Source organism: Cynocephalus volans, chromosome 1 (assembly GCF_027409185.1).
Source record: "Cynocephalus volans isolate mCynVol1 chromosome 1, mCynVol1.pri, whole genome shotgun sequence".
In the NCBI taxonomy this organism is placed as follows: Eukaryota; Metazoa; Chordata; class Mammalia; order Dermoptera; family Cynocephalidae; genus Cynocephalus; species Cynocephalus volans.
The window spans coordinates 255,786,613-255,802,581 of record NC_084460.1 but is presented as its reverse complement, the minus strand read 5'-3'; the positions used below and the strand labels follow the sequence as shown (position 1 = coordinate 255,802,581).

At 39.1% G+C, this 15,969-nt stretch overlaps 1 long non-coding RNA gene and 1 pseudogene across 1 annotated transcript in view; both read left to right on the top strand.

Moving 5' to 3' along the window:
• LOC134386658 (uncharacterized) overlaps positions 1-4,302 on the top strand; it is a 30,156-nt gene extending 25,854 nt beyond the window's left edge. The window contains exons 2-4 of the long non-coding RNA XR_010024495.1: positions 106-183; positions 1,345-1,447; positions 3,379-4,302. This is a non-coding gene — a long non-coding RNA (uncharacterized LOC134386658). The remainder of the gene's footprint in view (positions 1-105; positions 184-1,344; positions 1,448-3,378) is intronic.
• A 7,347-nt stretch (positions 4,303-11,649) lies between these two features.
• Positions 11,650-15,221, top strand: LOC134369553 (lysine-specific demethylase 3A-like; annotated as a pseudogene).
• Positions 15,222-15,969: the final 748 nt, after the last annotated feature.

Genomic DNA, 15,969 nt, shown 5'->3' with positions numbered 1-15,969 from the left:
ATTTCCTTTAATTGTATAATGTTAATATTCTTTCCCTTTCTATAGAACTCATCTTCCATGATCACACCTCAATCTCAGCAGGGCTGACTTAATTTTCTCTCTTAGATGACCACAGTTGATGATGGATTAATCCACTTACATGATCTGTGCAATATTTTATGGGAATTGTGGGTACTCTGGCAGGTAAGTAATCAGAAAGGCCCTTTGGCTTCCGTTAAATACCAAGTGCAGAACTTGCCTCTTGGACTGAGAAACTTTTTAGTGAGTCAGAGGGACAGGTAACTGCATTTAATCGTATGTAAATCAGTACCAGGAAACATTTGCTACTTATTCCATAATCCACCCTCCCTGTTTCCCCATCCATGTGGCAAAGCTCATCTGAGAGTGAAAACACTGCTAGCAGCATTTAACTTCTCAGCGTGAGAACATTTGTCTGTGTGCATAAATACGCCCACTTACTAGTGGACACAGTAATACTTTGAAAAAAAGTAAGTGTGTTAATGAACTATTGTCCACAGTCTTTTCCTTACAGAGGACTCATTGTTACTGGACTAGACACTGGGATTTGTTTTCCCATCCATAATGGCGGATTTTCATAGATCCACCCACACTTGTTTGCTTCATTGTTGTTGACCTTACAAGCAATTAGAGAGACAGTTGGCAGGGGGTTAGCAATGTGAGTCCCACCTAGAGTCTTTAATCTTGTCCATGTGTGATTTATGGGGTGATGTAAACTGGTGAAACACTAGATGCATTATTGTGGCTTTTAGGAAAATCTCAGATAATCATTTACAAATGAGCCAACCACACCCGATTGAGCTGCAGGAAGCAACAACACTCCTCTCGCCAAGGGCCCATATAACCTTTTCTCTCTTCTTCATTTTAAATTTCTCCCCACATTGCTTTACTTCCACCCTGAGACTACTGTTGCAAGACTTGGGGAAGTCTTCCAGGTTTCTTCCTCTTATTGCCCACATGCTTCCTGTGTATCTGCTGCTACCTTCCCGTTAAAGGAAACAGTCCGGGTGACTGTTTTGTAGGATACTGGCTTTGGCTCAGCTCACCTAAGTACTAAACCAAATACCTTCTGAACTAACTTCTTCCACTTTAATTTTGTCACATTTTCATTCTTTAATTAGCTTGAGATCCACTACACATTATTTGTCATAATAATAAATGTCTACTAAAAACAAGAATTACACCTTGTGTAGGAGTATACCTGAGGACCAGGAGTACTGCAGACATAGTGAATGAACATTGAGACCAGTGTCCAATAATCTTTTTTTGACTCTACAGTCAGTGGTCATACTGTCTGCTGAAGCTAAGAGAAATTTTTTTTGCTAGGGTTTTTCAGGACCACATCAGAAGCTTCCAGTGCATGCCTACTCAGTGGCTATTCAATGGCATGGAGGTATAATTGAAAAGGGTCATCAGCATCATGGTTCAGGTAAATTACAGATTAAATAGTTTTTGGTGGCCTGGATTGAAAGCCCAACCACCATTTCCTAATCTGACACAGGAACATGCTTTCCAAATGAAACCGTTTAACACCCATCCTAATGCTTTTAAAAAGAACACATACATGCACAACACAGAGTCAAGGGAAGATAAAAATAAACCCAATACATGAATAAATGGAATTTCTATTGTGTATAATAAGGATATATTTATATGTGACCAGGTTGAGGAAATGTGTTCGTGGGTTTGCAGAGTTGACTAGGACATAGTGATTCCACAGTGATTTGAAGAAAGAATAATAAGGAATAATAAGGAATGTCTTTTGAGAGAAGGCGACTGAACGGTAACTTGCAAAGGCTGGAAGACTAATATAGGAAGGATCACTTTCCTGTGTTGTGATGTCTAAGGGCTGGGCTCAAACTTTAAAAGAAAAATCATTTTTCTGCTCTTGGATTCATTTTCCTTATCTGTAAACTGATAGGATTCCATTAATCAGTGGTTTGGACAATTAGCCAAAATGCTACAGGCAATGCTGATATGATTCCCTACTGATAACCATAGACCTGGGTGATCTCTAAGTTCTCTTTCAGTTCCATAATCTGAATTTTCTTTTAAAACATGTGCTACTTACACAGCTATGAAGTTTTAATAATTTCCTCTTGCTTTTCTAGCGGAAAAAATGCTTCAGGAAGTGGGGTTTCACTAAACAAATTTCACCCACAGTCCTTGGTGCAAAAACTACTCTAGACCATTTTATTCCCAAATCCTGGCTACAGGAACCAGCACATTAGGATTAAACCACAGAGCCAGCCTGCTAGCCTGCATGCCTGCATAACCAGAGGCTGGGCTCTGCAGGATTCTGTGGGAAAGCACTGGGCTTTGGTAGTTGGAGATTTTCTTCATACAATCTGTTTTCTTATCATTTGTTTATGTAATTTATAGACTTCAAAAGTGTTCCCTCTTCAAGTTAAAGGAGACTGTTATTCATTTTAGGGAAGTAAATAACACCACACCCAAGACCTCCTCTACTCTGCTTATCTGACATTCCCTGGCAACTTTAATTTTTAAAAACTGTCTTTCAGATATTTTGTCTTCATTAGGCAAAGAGGTTTGTAGCAAAATGTCCTGACATATATGATAGAATCACTGAGTATATTATGATCATATGTTTGGAAAAGTAAATGGACATGCATGAAATACTAGATGGAACCATATTGCATCTCCTTAAACTGTGTTTGATCTACAAAAATGGCATTTTTGTATGGTTTACTCTAAAAAGATAAATAAGAAACCAGAGAGAAGAGAACTGGGGAATCAGGAGACATACAAGAGGCAGACTTATTTTTCTCCATATATTCTTTGAAATCCCAGGACCTTTTTACCATATGCATATATTACTTATTCAAAAATAAATAAATAAACAAAACGTTTTAAAAGGAGAAAAAAGAAAAATACATGGCCATAAATTTCCCTAGACTGAGCTCCTATTCCCACCTTTCTCTCCTTTCTCTTCTCCACTTCTCTGCCAGAGTGGTTTATAAAAATTGCTGTTTATCCATTATTTTCAAACTTTGAGCAAATGATTTTTTGGAATGTATCCTAAGGAAAGGTATCATCCAAGTACCCAAGTATATATGTGATAGTTTTTATTGTACCATGCTTCAGAATAGTGAGAAATGTAAACAACATAGATGAGGGATTGTATAAATAAAATACAGTGCATTCACCTATTGGAATACTATGTAAGCAATAAAAATTGACATGGAAATATGTTTATGATATGAGAAAAAAATTATGATATAATGTTTAATTTTTGTAAAATTACAAAATTTTTTTACTTGTAGTATTATAAGTATTTTAAAACAAACTCTCAGCTTACTTTCCTGTTTTTTTTTTTTTTTTCTTGTGGCGACTGGCCAGTGAGGGGATCCGAACCCTTGACCTTGGTGTTGTAACACAGTGCTCTACCCAACTGAGCAAACCAGACGGGCTTTTTTTCTTTTCTTTTTTGCAATGGAAGGACTCATTTAGAAGAAAATCGATCTTTGCTAATGATTTGAATTCAGTTTTTAATAAGACACTGAGGTTCTTCCTAGTAAACATGAGAGGATATTACAAGACAAATTGAAGAAGTGTGTATGGCAAAGAAGAGCAGAGGAAGGAAGCCAGGAGGTAAGAAAGGAAGGAAAAATATGCAGAGTCTGGACACGAGGAGCCCCCAAATGGAAGAAGTGGTGCAAGAGAGGGCCCCTGTACGGAAAGTGTAAGGCCGGTGGGTGTAAGGAAGGACTGCCGCGAAGCACCCAGAGCCATATTGCAGCAGAGGTCTTGCCAGCGGGGCAACTACACACACTTCCTAGGAAGGAGGATTTCACATGGTCTACACCCAGGGCCTGTGCCTGCTAGTCATTCCATCTAGACTGCGGGGGAACTTTCCTCTGTCTGCACTATAGACTCACCAGCTGGTTGTTTATCATGACAGTGCCCAGTGCATGCCACAAGCCTTTGCTTTCTGCTACTGTGTGGCTGCCCACCCTAGACATCTCCTTGTGGTGTCGTTAGGGTACCTATTAGCCTAAGGGGACCTCTTGGCATGGTGGTGGAATGGGAGGGATGAGGTTGACAAATTAAAAATGCTTTAGAACTCCTCAATGCTTTAGAACTGGAGCAGTGAGAGCTAGACTCCCCTGTTCTGTCTGAAGACACCAGAAGAGGTCTGGAAGGAAATATGACAAATTAGTATAGGACATTTTGACCTCTCTGTGGGACAAATTTTCCCAATATTTTTATATGAGATTGTTTTGACTTTGTTTCTATGTATCAGCATTTTAGTGACTATTTATAGCCTTGATTAATATTCACAGTTAAAATATTACTTTCTATTTTCATTTTTATTTTACTGAAATTAGTTTTTTCAATAAAGGGAACAGCTTTTCTGGGTAAATTTTACAGAGATTCTTTTTGTTAATGATGGCATCTCATATTTGACCATTATTTGGGTGCATTATTATTACCAAATTTAATTTTCACCTGTCAAATTTTGCCAATCTCATCTTTTCAAGGAGACTGAGAAATTTCTTCCATTAATTTTAGTCAGATTTCTATTGTGTACTGTTTTAGTGATTTTCAGTTTATTTTGTATTCATTATTTCTTCTAAGCCTACATTTTTCTGGGTTAAAGTGTGCAGTCATCCTTCAGCCGGTTTCCTATTAGAATGAAGTGGGATCCGGACTACATGGAGAGAGGGAAGTCAGACGCAGAAAGCAGGTAGATTTGGTGGTGGGAAGATGACAGAATGTCTACCTAATGGTTCCTGTTTTCTCCATGATGTATGAGGCAAGGTAAACAGCTAAGAGTGAAAGAGGAGTAGGACATGGATAAGTTTTTGAGAGGGAAGAGGCCGTCATATTAGGGAAGCACGGTGGGATTGTTGGTTAGTGTTTGTGCTCCTTTGAGACTTGTGGTCACGGATTTAAACGAGATCCTCTGTGTATTTTTCTCCCACTGTGCTCAGCTGCTCAAGTTCAGGAACATGGCAGACTGTTGAGTTACACCTGGGTTGGAGTTTGGCAAGGCATTTATGGATGAGGGAGAAGCACTGCTCCCATAATTATCTCTCCTCTGTCCTACATCATCAAACTTGCACTCACCATTTATTTCCTTTGATATAAAATATGCTCCAGTACCTATCATGCTCAAACAACAATAAATACAAAACAAACTACAAACAAAACCTTTCTTTTACCCCACTCCTCTTAAACAAGTCAAGTTCCCACACCATTCTCTGTTCCCCTTCAGACTTTCACTTTTTGGGGGTGGGGGGGTGGCTGGCCGGTATGGGGATCTGAACCCTTGACTTTGGTCAGACCTTCATTTCTCAAGTGAGTTTGCTATAGTCTCTGCTCTATTGCCTCTCTTCACCTTTTCTCTTAACCCATTTCTATTAGGCTTCTGTCCCATCACTCTGCTGAGACTGTGTTGATTGTAGAACCAGTGGCCACCATTGTGTAGAATAGTTGATTCTCATTCCTCGTCTTGCCTGATCTGTCAGCACTTGGCCACTTGCAACATTTTCTTCTCTTGGTTGCCTTGAGACCAAATATCCCTGTTTCCCAATCCCACCCGCATTTCATTGGCTGCTCCTTTGGGGTCTCCTTTGCAGGATTTTTCAGTGTTAGAGATCACATTCTTGGGAATCACTTTATCTAATCCATTTTTTCCTAAGTACTTTCCAATATTACCAAGGATTTTAATGTTATTTATATGCCAATGACCTCTGTAAATAGATTTTCCAATGTTGCACAATCCTTACGTTCCTAGATCTGCAGTTATTGTGGTATAGTGTTATTTTTGTACATTAATGAGTGCTATTTGCTAATGCTTCATTGAGAGGTTATGCATCTGTATTCATCAGTGAAATTACTTATAACTTCATTTTCTTATACAGACCTTGTACAGGTTTAGCTGTCAAAATTATCTTAGCTTTGTGAAATGAGTTGAGTAGCTTTGTATTTACTTTTATTTCCTTTCTTAAAAAACAAAACAAAAAATGTTTTAGGATAGGATTAACTTTATTTGTAAGTCTAGTAAAACTTGGTTATGAAATTGTCAGCCTGTTATCATTTTTGAGGAAGAATTGGATTTCTACATTTCTTTACTAGTCATGGCTAATAGAAATTTTTATACTTCTTGAGCTGATTTTGGTAATTAATGTTTTGGTTTTAAATCCTGTCTTTTTTTAAAAAAAATCTTAGACTTTTAAATTGTTTGTACAAACCTACATAATGAAAGAAAATATTTGTAAACTATAAACCTAACAGGGGATTAATATCCAGAATATATAAGGAACTCAAACAACTCAATAGTAAAGAACCAAAAATCTGTTAAAAAATAGGCAATGGAGTTGAATAGACATTTCTCAAAGGAAAACATACAAATGTCTAACAGTTAGATGAAAGAATGCACAACGTCACTAATCATCTGGGAAGTGCAAATCAAAACCACTTTGAGATATCATCTCACCCCAGTTAGACTGGATATTAGCAGAAAGACAGAGAATAACAAATGCTGGTGAGGATGCAGATAAAGGGGAACACTCCTACACTGTTGGTGAGACTGTAAATTAGTGCAGCCATTGTGGAAAACAGTATGGAGGTTTCTCAAACAACTACAGATAGAACTACCATATGATTCAGCAATCCCACTACTGGATATTTACAGAAAGGAATGGAAATTATCACATCAAAGGGATTCCTGAACTCCCATGTGTATTGCAGCTCTATTTACAATAGCCAACAGTTGGAACCAAACAAAATGTCCACTGACAGATGACTGGATAAGGAAAATGTGGCATATAAACACAATGGAATACTACTCAGCCACAAATAAGAATGAAATTCTGCCATTTGCAGCAACATGGATGAGCTTGAAGAAACTTATGTTGAGTGAGGTAAGTCAGACACAGAAAGAGAAATACCACATGTCCTCACTCATAAGTGGGAGCTAAAATATTAAATTAAAAAATAAATTAGAAAGAAAGAGAGAAAGAAAAGAAGAAACAAAGCAATACACTGAACTTTCAGGAAAGAACAGAACTGGGGTTACTATAAGTAGGAATGGGGGAGGAGGAGGGGGAGGGGGTCAGCAAGAAATTGGTTAATGGACACAAGAATGATTTCATATTGTAATGATAAATAAGCTAATTATCCTGATTTGATCATGACATATAACCAAGTATTGATAGTCAACTCTGTACCCCACGAATATGTATAATCAATTAAGTGTTAATAATAAAATAAGGTAAGATGTTTGTACAAATTTGTTCATAGCTCATTGCGGTGGATATGATGAACTGGAACTCAGCATCTATTCACCTTTCTTTTACTGTGCCTTTCCATAGTACACAGGCTGGAAAGCTAAAAACTGTACTTTCCAGGCTTTCTTGCAGCTACTGTTCTAGATAAAAATTAGGTTTTGCTAATTAGTTGTTTAAGATGTGAAATTTGGAAGGTGAGTTGAGGCAGAGGTCGTTATCCTGTTGCTTCCACTGCTGCTGCTTGCCAGAGTGGTTATTGACTAGGTCTTGGATTTTTATTACATGAGCCTTTTAAAGTTCAGACACTAGTTTTATGAATGTTGAGAGGCAAATGTAACAGTGACAGCCTCCCAACACCTAAGTCCCACCTAAAGCTATGTGTTCTTGAGTTAACATTTCCAATGGGGGCTGCTGATTGGTACTGTCCTGGTGGTATCAGTGATCTATTGCTGCGTAATAAGTTACACCAATGCTTAGCAACTTAGAACAGACATTTGCTATCTTGTGCAGTTTCTGTGGGTCAGGAGCCTGGTGGTTTTCTCTCAGGGTCGCTCAGAAGGTTGCAGGCGAGCTGTCATTTAAGCCTATAGTCATCTGAAGGCTTGACTGGGGCTGGAGAATCTGCTTCCAAGATGCCCTAATCAGGTAGGGGTTAGCTGGAGGCCTCAGTTCCTCACCATGTTGGATCTTCCATAGACCTGCTCACAACATGGCAACTGGTTGCCCTGAGGCAGAAATAGGGGAAAGAGTGAGAGTACTCAAAAGAGAAGCAGCAGTGACTTTTGTAATGTAATCTCAGAAGTAATTATTCTGCTACTGCTGCATACTATTGGTCACACAGACCAACTCTGGCACAGTGTAGGAGGAGACTGTCCAAGGACGTGAATACCAGGAAGAGGGGATCATTAGGGCCATTTTGAAAGCTTGCTTTTACTATAACTAATGCTGCTCTGGCACATTTAAAGTGTCTCCCAACTCTGGAGGGATTTGCATTTGTAACTTTTGGTTTCTCTCAGTTTACCTTTCAGGTGGATGAACTCTAAGGGTACTGGTCCAAATAAATTATTTTTTTTTTAAGTGAGATGAGAGAATTAGAAATAGTGTGAAAGCTTGATTTAAAAAAAAAAATCCTGGAAGATCTTATGTTTGAGGCTTATGTTCTTCATGCTCGAAAAATACTTTCAACACAGAGAGACTGCAGGTGAAGGTAGCAGGCTGTCAGAACTCTCAGCTTCTGCGGTAAATACACCCAGCTCTGACTTTCTGAAATCAGTATCAAAGCTATGACTGGAAATCCCTGCCCAGGAAAACAATTTGTAGTTCTACCATTTCCTAACTTTCTCCTCTTCCTCCTGCCAACTAAACCAGGAAAATAAGATTCTTTTTTTTTTCTTTGTTTTTTAAATTTATTTTTATTTTTTATTTTTTTAATTTTATTTTGTCGATATACATTGTGGCTGATTATTGCTCCCCATCACCAAAACCTCCCTCCCTTCTCCCTCCCCCCCTCCCCCCCAACAATGTCCTTTCTGTTTGCTTGTCGTATCAACTTCAAGTAATTGTGGTTGTTATATCTTCTTCCCCCCCCCCCCCGGTTTTGTGTGTGTGTGTGTGTGTGTGTGTGTGTGAATTTATATAATAATTTTTAGCTCCCTCCAATAAGTGAGAACATGTGGTATTTTTTTTTCTGTGCCTGACTTGTTTCACTTAATATAATTCTCTCGAGGTCCATCCATGTTGTTGCAAATGGCAGTATTTCATTCGTTTTTATAGCTGAGTAGTATTCCATTGTGTAGATGTACCACATTTTCCATATCCACTCATCTGATGATGGACATTTGGGCTGGTTCCAACTCTTGGCTATTGTAAAGAGTGCTGCCATGAACATTGGGGAACAGGTATACCTTCGACTTGATGATTTCCATTCCTCTGGGTATATTCCCAGCAGTGGGATAGCTGGGTCGTATGGTAGATCTATCTGCAATTGTTTGAGGAACCTCCATACCATTTTCCATAGAGGCTGCACCATTTTGCAGTCCCACCAACAATGTATGAGAGTTCCTTTTTCTCCGCAACCTCGCCAGCATTTATCGTTCAGAGTCTTTTGGATTTTAGCCATCCTAACTGGGGTTAGATGGTATCTCAGTGTGGTTTTGATTTGCATTTCCTGGATGCTGAGTGATGTTGAGCATTTTTTCATATGTCTGTTGGCCATTTGTATATCTTCCTTAGAGAAATGCCTACTTAGCTCTTTTGCCCATTTTTTAATTGGGTTGCTTGTTTTCTTCTTGTAAAGTTGTTTGAGTTCCTTATATATTCTGGATATTAATCCTTTGTCAGATGTATATTTTGCAAATATTTTCTCTCACTCTGTTGGTTGTCTTTTAATTCTGTTAATTGTTTCTTTTGCTGTGCAGAAGCTTTTTAGTTTGATATAATCCCATTTGTTTATTTTTCCTTTGGTTGCCCGTGCTTTTGGGGTCATATTCATGAAGTCTGTGTCCAGTCCTATTTCCTGAAGTGTTTCTCCTATGTTTTCTTTAAGAAGTTTTATTGTTTCATGGTGTATATTTAAATCCTTAATCCATTTTGAGTTGATTTTAGTACACGGTGAGAGGTATGGATCTAGTTTCATTCTCCTGCATATGGATATCCAGTTCTCCCAGCACCATTTGCTGAAGAGGTAGTCCCTTCCCCAGTGAATAGGCTTGGTGCCTTTGTCAAAGATCAGCTGGCAGTAAGTGTGTGGGTTGATTTCTGGATTCTCTATTCTATTCCATTGGTCAGTGTGTCTGTTTTTATGCCAGTACCATACTGTTTTGGTTATTATAGCTTTGTAGTATAGCTTAAAGTCAGGTAGTGTTATGCCTCCAGCTTTATTTTTTTTGCTCATCATTGCTTTGGCTATGCGTGGTCTTTTATTGTTCCATATAAATGACTGGATAGTTTTTTCCATTTCTGAGAAAAATGTCTTTGGAATTTTGATGGGGATTGCATTGAATTTGTATATCACTTTGGGTAGTATGGACATTTTCACTATGCCAAACCCACTGCCAATATCATCCTGAATGGGGAAAAGCTGAAAGCTTTTCCTTTAAGAACAGGAACTAGACAAGGATGCCCACTCTCACCACTCCTATTTAACATAGTGTTGGAAGTACTAGCCAGAGCTATCAGAGAAGAGAAGGAAATAAAGGGCATCCAGATTAGAAAAGATGAAGTCAAACTGTCCCTGTTTGCAGATGACATGATCCTATATATCGAACAGCCTAAAACCTCTACAAAAAACCTGCTGGAATTGATAAATGATTTCAGCACAGTAGCAGGATACAAAATCAACACACAAAAATCAGTAGCATTTCTTTTCTCCAATAGTGAACATGCAGAACGAGAAATCAAGAAAGCCTGCCCATTTACAATAGCCACCAAAAAAATAAAATACTTAGGAATTGAGTTAATCAAGGAGGTGAAAAATCTCTATAATGAGAACTACAAACCACTGCTGAGAGAAATTAGAGAGGATACAAGAAGATGGAAAGATATCCCATGCTCTTGGATTGGAAGAAAATAAGATTCTTAATTGTCTTCTGACTACTCTAATGAGGAAGATACTATTGGATGGTGTAGTGGATTGAATTATGTCCCCCCAAAAGTCCCTGAAGCTTGAATTGTGTCCCCCAAGTTTTATGTATTAGAAACTTAGCCCCACTGTGACTGTTAAGAGGGTGGGAAATCCTATTATGGTAATTGAAAGATGGAGCCTTAAAGATTGTAGGACCAGACCACGCTGTAGTGAATGGATTAAAAGTGGTGGTCAGGGGCATGGTTCTGAGGGCTTTAAAAGAAGAGGAGAGTCTTTTTCTCTCTCTCTGCTCTCTCTGCTTCCACCATCTTGCAATGTGAGACCCCCTGGGTCACTGTCACCACCACCAGATGGACTTTGGACTTCCCTGCCTCAGATGCTGTCAGCAATAAATTTCATTTTCTTTATAAATCACCCAGTTCCATGTATTTTGTTATAAGCAACAAAAACAAACATACAGATGGCTTCTCAATAGCCATTCCATTCTTTCTTGCTGTCAGGGCCCCAGTTTTGTTTGGAATGAAGTAATAGATTGGATTTTTGTTCCCAATTCTTCATTACCTCTGTATAATTGCATTATACATCTATACTTTTTGGCATGTGACTTTGCAGCACTTTCCACTGGAGTAGGCAGAGTTTACATCCCTGCTCCATTTGTGTTGAACTTGGCCAGGTGATTTTTTTGGCAAATGAAATATTACTGGATATGACATGAACAGAGACTCTACGTGTATTTGTGTGATTTTATCTGGCTTCTTGCACATCTTCCATTTGCCATGAAAACAACGTGACATGGGTAACCAGTAGGGTTGAAATAAAGATATATGGGGGGCAGACATGAAAAGATACACAGCCTGGATCCAAGCTCAGTCAATCCTGACCAAACCCAGCAGAGTCATAAATGACCTACATGCCCATTAGTGAGGAACAAATGCTTGCTTTGTTAAACCACTAAGATCTTGGGTTTGCTTTCTGTGGAGCTCAGTCATACAGGTCGCAATCTGCCCAGCTTCAGAGGATGAATCCTAATTAGTCTAAACTAATCCTGTTGTTCTTTTCCAGGCACTTGATTTCTAGATTCTCTTGGAGCTAGGGGTGGCCAGGTGACCCAGTCTTAACCAGTGAAATATATGTAGATGTCTACCGGGGACTTCCAGAAATGCTTTACTTCCCTGATAAAAGGCATAGTAGGGGCTGGAAGTGGCCTTTCCCCCTTCTTTCTTGCCTGAAAATTCAGTGTCATCTCGAAACCATAATTTGAAAGGCCCAGAGATGAAAATGTGACAGCTAAGGATGATGGAGCAAACAAATAGAAAATCTGGGCTCCCAATGGTATGGCTTGGTGGTGACCAATATTACCATTCACCTATCTTTAGACTTCTTATTTAGTTGGGTTTTCTGTTTCTCACTCTTCAAGGTATTGGTAACCTAGTACACCTAATAGAATGTCCGTCTAGTCATCCTAGTCACTGTTTCTCTGAGGTGTGAGTGAAAAAAGAGGAAAGGAGCCATGTGATCACATCTCCTCACATAGATCCTAAGAAACCTATCTTTTTATTTATTAGGTTATTTCTCATTTTGCTCTTTCAAAGTGGACAGCAGGAAGTCTACCTGTCCAGCCAGCACATCACCTTTAAACCAGCTGGCAGAGCTAATAGATGGGAATGTCTATGAGGAAAACAAAGACAGAATACAGACTCAGGAATACACCCAAAATCCTTGATAACCACTAGAGCCTGATGGTTTTTGCTGTGCTATTTGTCAAAATGTTTGTAAAAATAATGAAGCAATTGGCTTGTGGTTGCCTTTAACCAAAAACGTGGCAGGGAATGATTTGGATACAGGGAAGTACATCCTGGCCAACACTGGCGACCACTCTGTCAAGCGGTGATTTCTGGAAAGGAAGCTATGTCAGGTATTGAGCCACACAGTAAGAGCATCTGTCAGGGTGTTAAGAGGAAGAGAGCTGTCAAAATTTCAAGAACTGTGTGACGTGTGGGACACCACCATCTTCAACTTGCACTAGGTATACCATCAGTGTGAATTTGAGGGTGTGTGGACTGCTACCTGATGAAGGGGGACGTCTCCCACAGAGTGCTGCCTACAAGACTTTCTCTTGGCTGAGATGCATGAAGAGTTGGGTATGTAAATGAGAGAACTTGATGCCTGCATGGAGCATTACTGTAAAAACTCTATGCTGCTGGAAACTGTCCATTTTGTAAGAGCAAAATGTGAAATAAAGGCTAATTGTTCCTGTTCAAACAGGCAATTCACGCTCTTTTCAAAGCCAGCCTCAAAGGAAGACAGACTTCCTTAGTTGGAGAAAAACCTATTCTTGGTACTGTGCTCCAGCAGAATCCCTCAGTGTTGGACCCAGCAGCTGCGGGTGGGGGTGCAACCTCCAAGACAGCCAGCAGAAGGAAGTCTGCCTGTCCAGCCAGCACATCGCCTTTAAACTGGCTGACAGACCTAACCAATGGGAAAGTTTACGACAAAAACAAAAACGGAAAATGGACTCAAGAATACACCCCAAATCCTTGATAACATCTTTGCTTCTTTGGTGGAAAATAAGATGTTCTCTTATTTACCGCAGAAGCCTCAAGGACTGATGATAAGCCCAATATTCTGACACATCTCACAACTGGCTGTGTGATAATCACTCACTGCACTTGCAAAATCCCCCAAACAGGAACGAGAATGTGTTCAGGGAGTGCTGGAAACTTCACGGAGGGCAGCCACTGAGGGGGACTGGAGTGTGTTATAAATTGCACACTGAACTTTGGAAACCTGGATCCTTCAGCAAAGAGTTTGGTAATCAGGAAGCCAACCTAGTTAATTGTAGGATTAATGAAATGATCACTGAAGCCATGTTAGGAGACCCCTGGAGTGGATTTGAAGTTGCTCCAAACACTTGAAAATTAAAAAGAATTAATGATGCTGAAACTTAAAGACTAGCCACCAGAGGAGGATTTTCGAGATGTGATGCCTTCAGGTTTGATGATCTGATGGCCAACATTCCATTGCTTTGGTACACTGAGAACACAAGGTGAGGTGGCAAACTGGAGTTGGTCTCTAGACTGCCAAACTGCATCACATGGCCAGATCTGGGTCCCAGGATGTATAGTGTTTATAGAGTAACTGCTCCAGAAGACTGGAAATAGTGAACAACAAGTCCGTAACTGGATGTGCCTGATGCAGCTAAGGTTATGGTCTACATGGGAATTTCTAAAGGGCAGTGTGACCAAGAAGAAGTTCTTAAAACTATCCAAGATGGAGATGCTGAAGAACTTACAATAAAGCAATTTATTGAAGAAAAAGAGAAGCCAAGAGCCTTCTGGCACATATATGCTGCAAAAGACAGAGAGAAGACATGAGAACTCCTTAAAAAAGGTATCAGAAGAGCCAGGTCAGGAAAACCCAGCAGATCAAGATCCTATTTGTGGTCAGAGCTGGTATTTACACCAATCACTGAGAAAGTGTCTTCTTCATCAAGAGTATGGAGTTCAAGACTTGGTTATTGTAGTTTCTCAGAGACATCAGGCTCATAACTTATGTAGCTGTGTAAAAATGGTTGAAGATTTCATTTTTCCAGAGCATGTTAAACAATGCTTCTGGCTCACTCAGGAATTCTGTTATCTATCACAGACTCATATCACTTGTGAAGGTATATTACAGGTGAAGAATGTTATCTACGATGCAGTGAAAGATGCTGTTGCTATTCTGGAAGCCAGTGAATCCAGTTTTTGCCAAACCCTAAGGGTCTCAGAGATGACTTAACCCCTGCACAATGTAAGTAAATTATTGGCAGCTATTCAGACTCTTCAGGCAGGATTCCTATTTCCTATTCATGTTACTTCATCTTTTTTGCTTTGTTTTGTTTTTGAAACTGTATCCAACTTGTGAGGGTGCGGTTTAATGTATACTTCTAGTGTTTATAGATACTAAATGTGTATGCATAGTAACTTATAGAACATGCATTCTTAAACTGTGACTTCTCACCTAGTGCAGAACTTTTACTAAGCTCTAAAGACAAAACTCTTTATCAACTCTGAAACAATACCTGCAGTAATCCCCCAGCTATTTGGACACCTGAGTCAAGTGTATTTATAACTATTAGTAATCCCTCTGTTCAGATAATTTGGGCTGTATTTTGTTTTGTGTTTGTCTGAGTATCCCCTCCCCATCCCTTGGGGTTCAGAAAAGCAGAGGGGGAAATGAACAGCTATGTGAAGTCCTTCTTGTACTGCATAAGACTGGCGTTGTATAGCAGAAATGAACTACTGTACAATTCTTGGAGGTAGCCATCTTTAGTTAAATGGAGTTTTAATCTAAATGAAACTTGATAATTTAATTTTGCTAAGTGTTAAGCATTTTGTATTAAAGCATTCATATAATAAAAAGTTTACAAAATATCCTTGTTGAAAAAAAAATGATGTTATCTTAGATTATCACATACCCAAGTAGCCCACTTACTGCCATTTCTCAGTATTCAAGTTATGCCATATGACAGCAAGTGAAGCTTCAATTCATTCTTATACATTCTTATTCTAATATTTCTTAAACTGGTCTGGTTTAATAAGTTTTAACATCTCAATCTCATAAGAAGTAGAATGAGAAAACAATGATTACAGTAATTTACACTATATTATTAATATTATTGAGGTTTTACATAGAATTACGTAGAATGAAGGTAGTGGAAAGGATTTATAGTCAAAAGATGTGGATTAGAATTTGAACTCTACCACTTACTCATCATTTAATTTTGGGCAAGTCACTTAACTTCTGGTTGTACTAATCACTCTTCTGCCTACTTTATATGGCACAGAAAGAGAACCAAATGGTTACAACACAGACTAGGTCCGTCGGTTAAGCTCTGAGGTGCCATGAAGATGGTAGAACTATCTTCTTAGGTATGAAGCTATCTCTAGCTAACAAAACCTGGGACTTGTGAAGCTATCTGACCCCTGAAGATATTTTATTTGCATAAGGAGCAAGGAATCAGACTCATTATCTTTCTAATGAGACTATTTCAGGAGGAGAAAGGACAGCTGCCTCGTTTCTCCTTAGAAGCAGAGAAAAATCACCTTTCCTTATCACTCACCATGCAGTGTC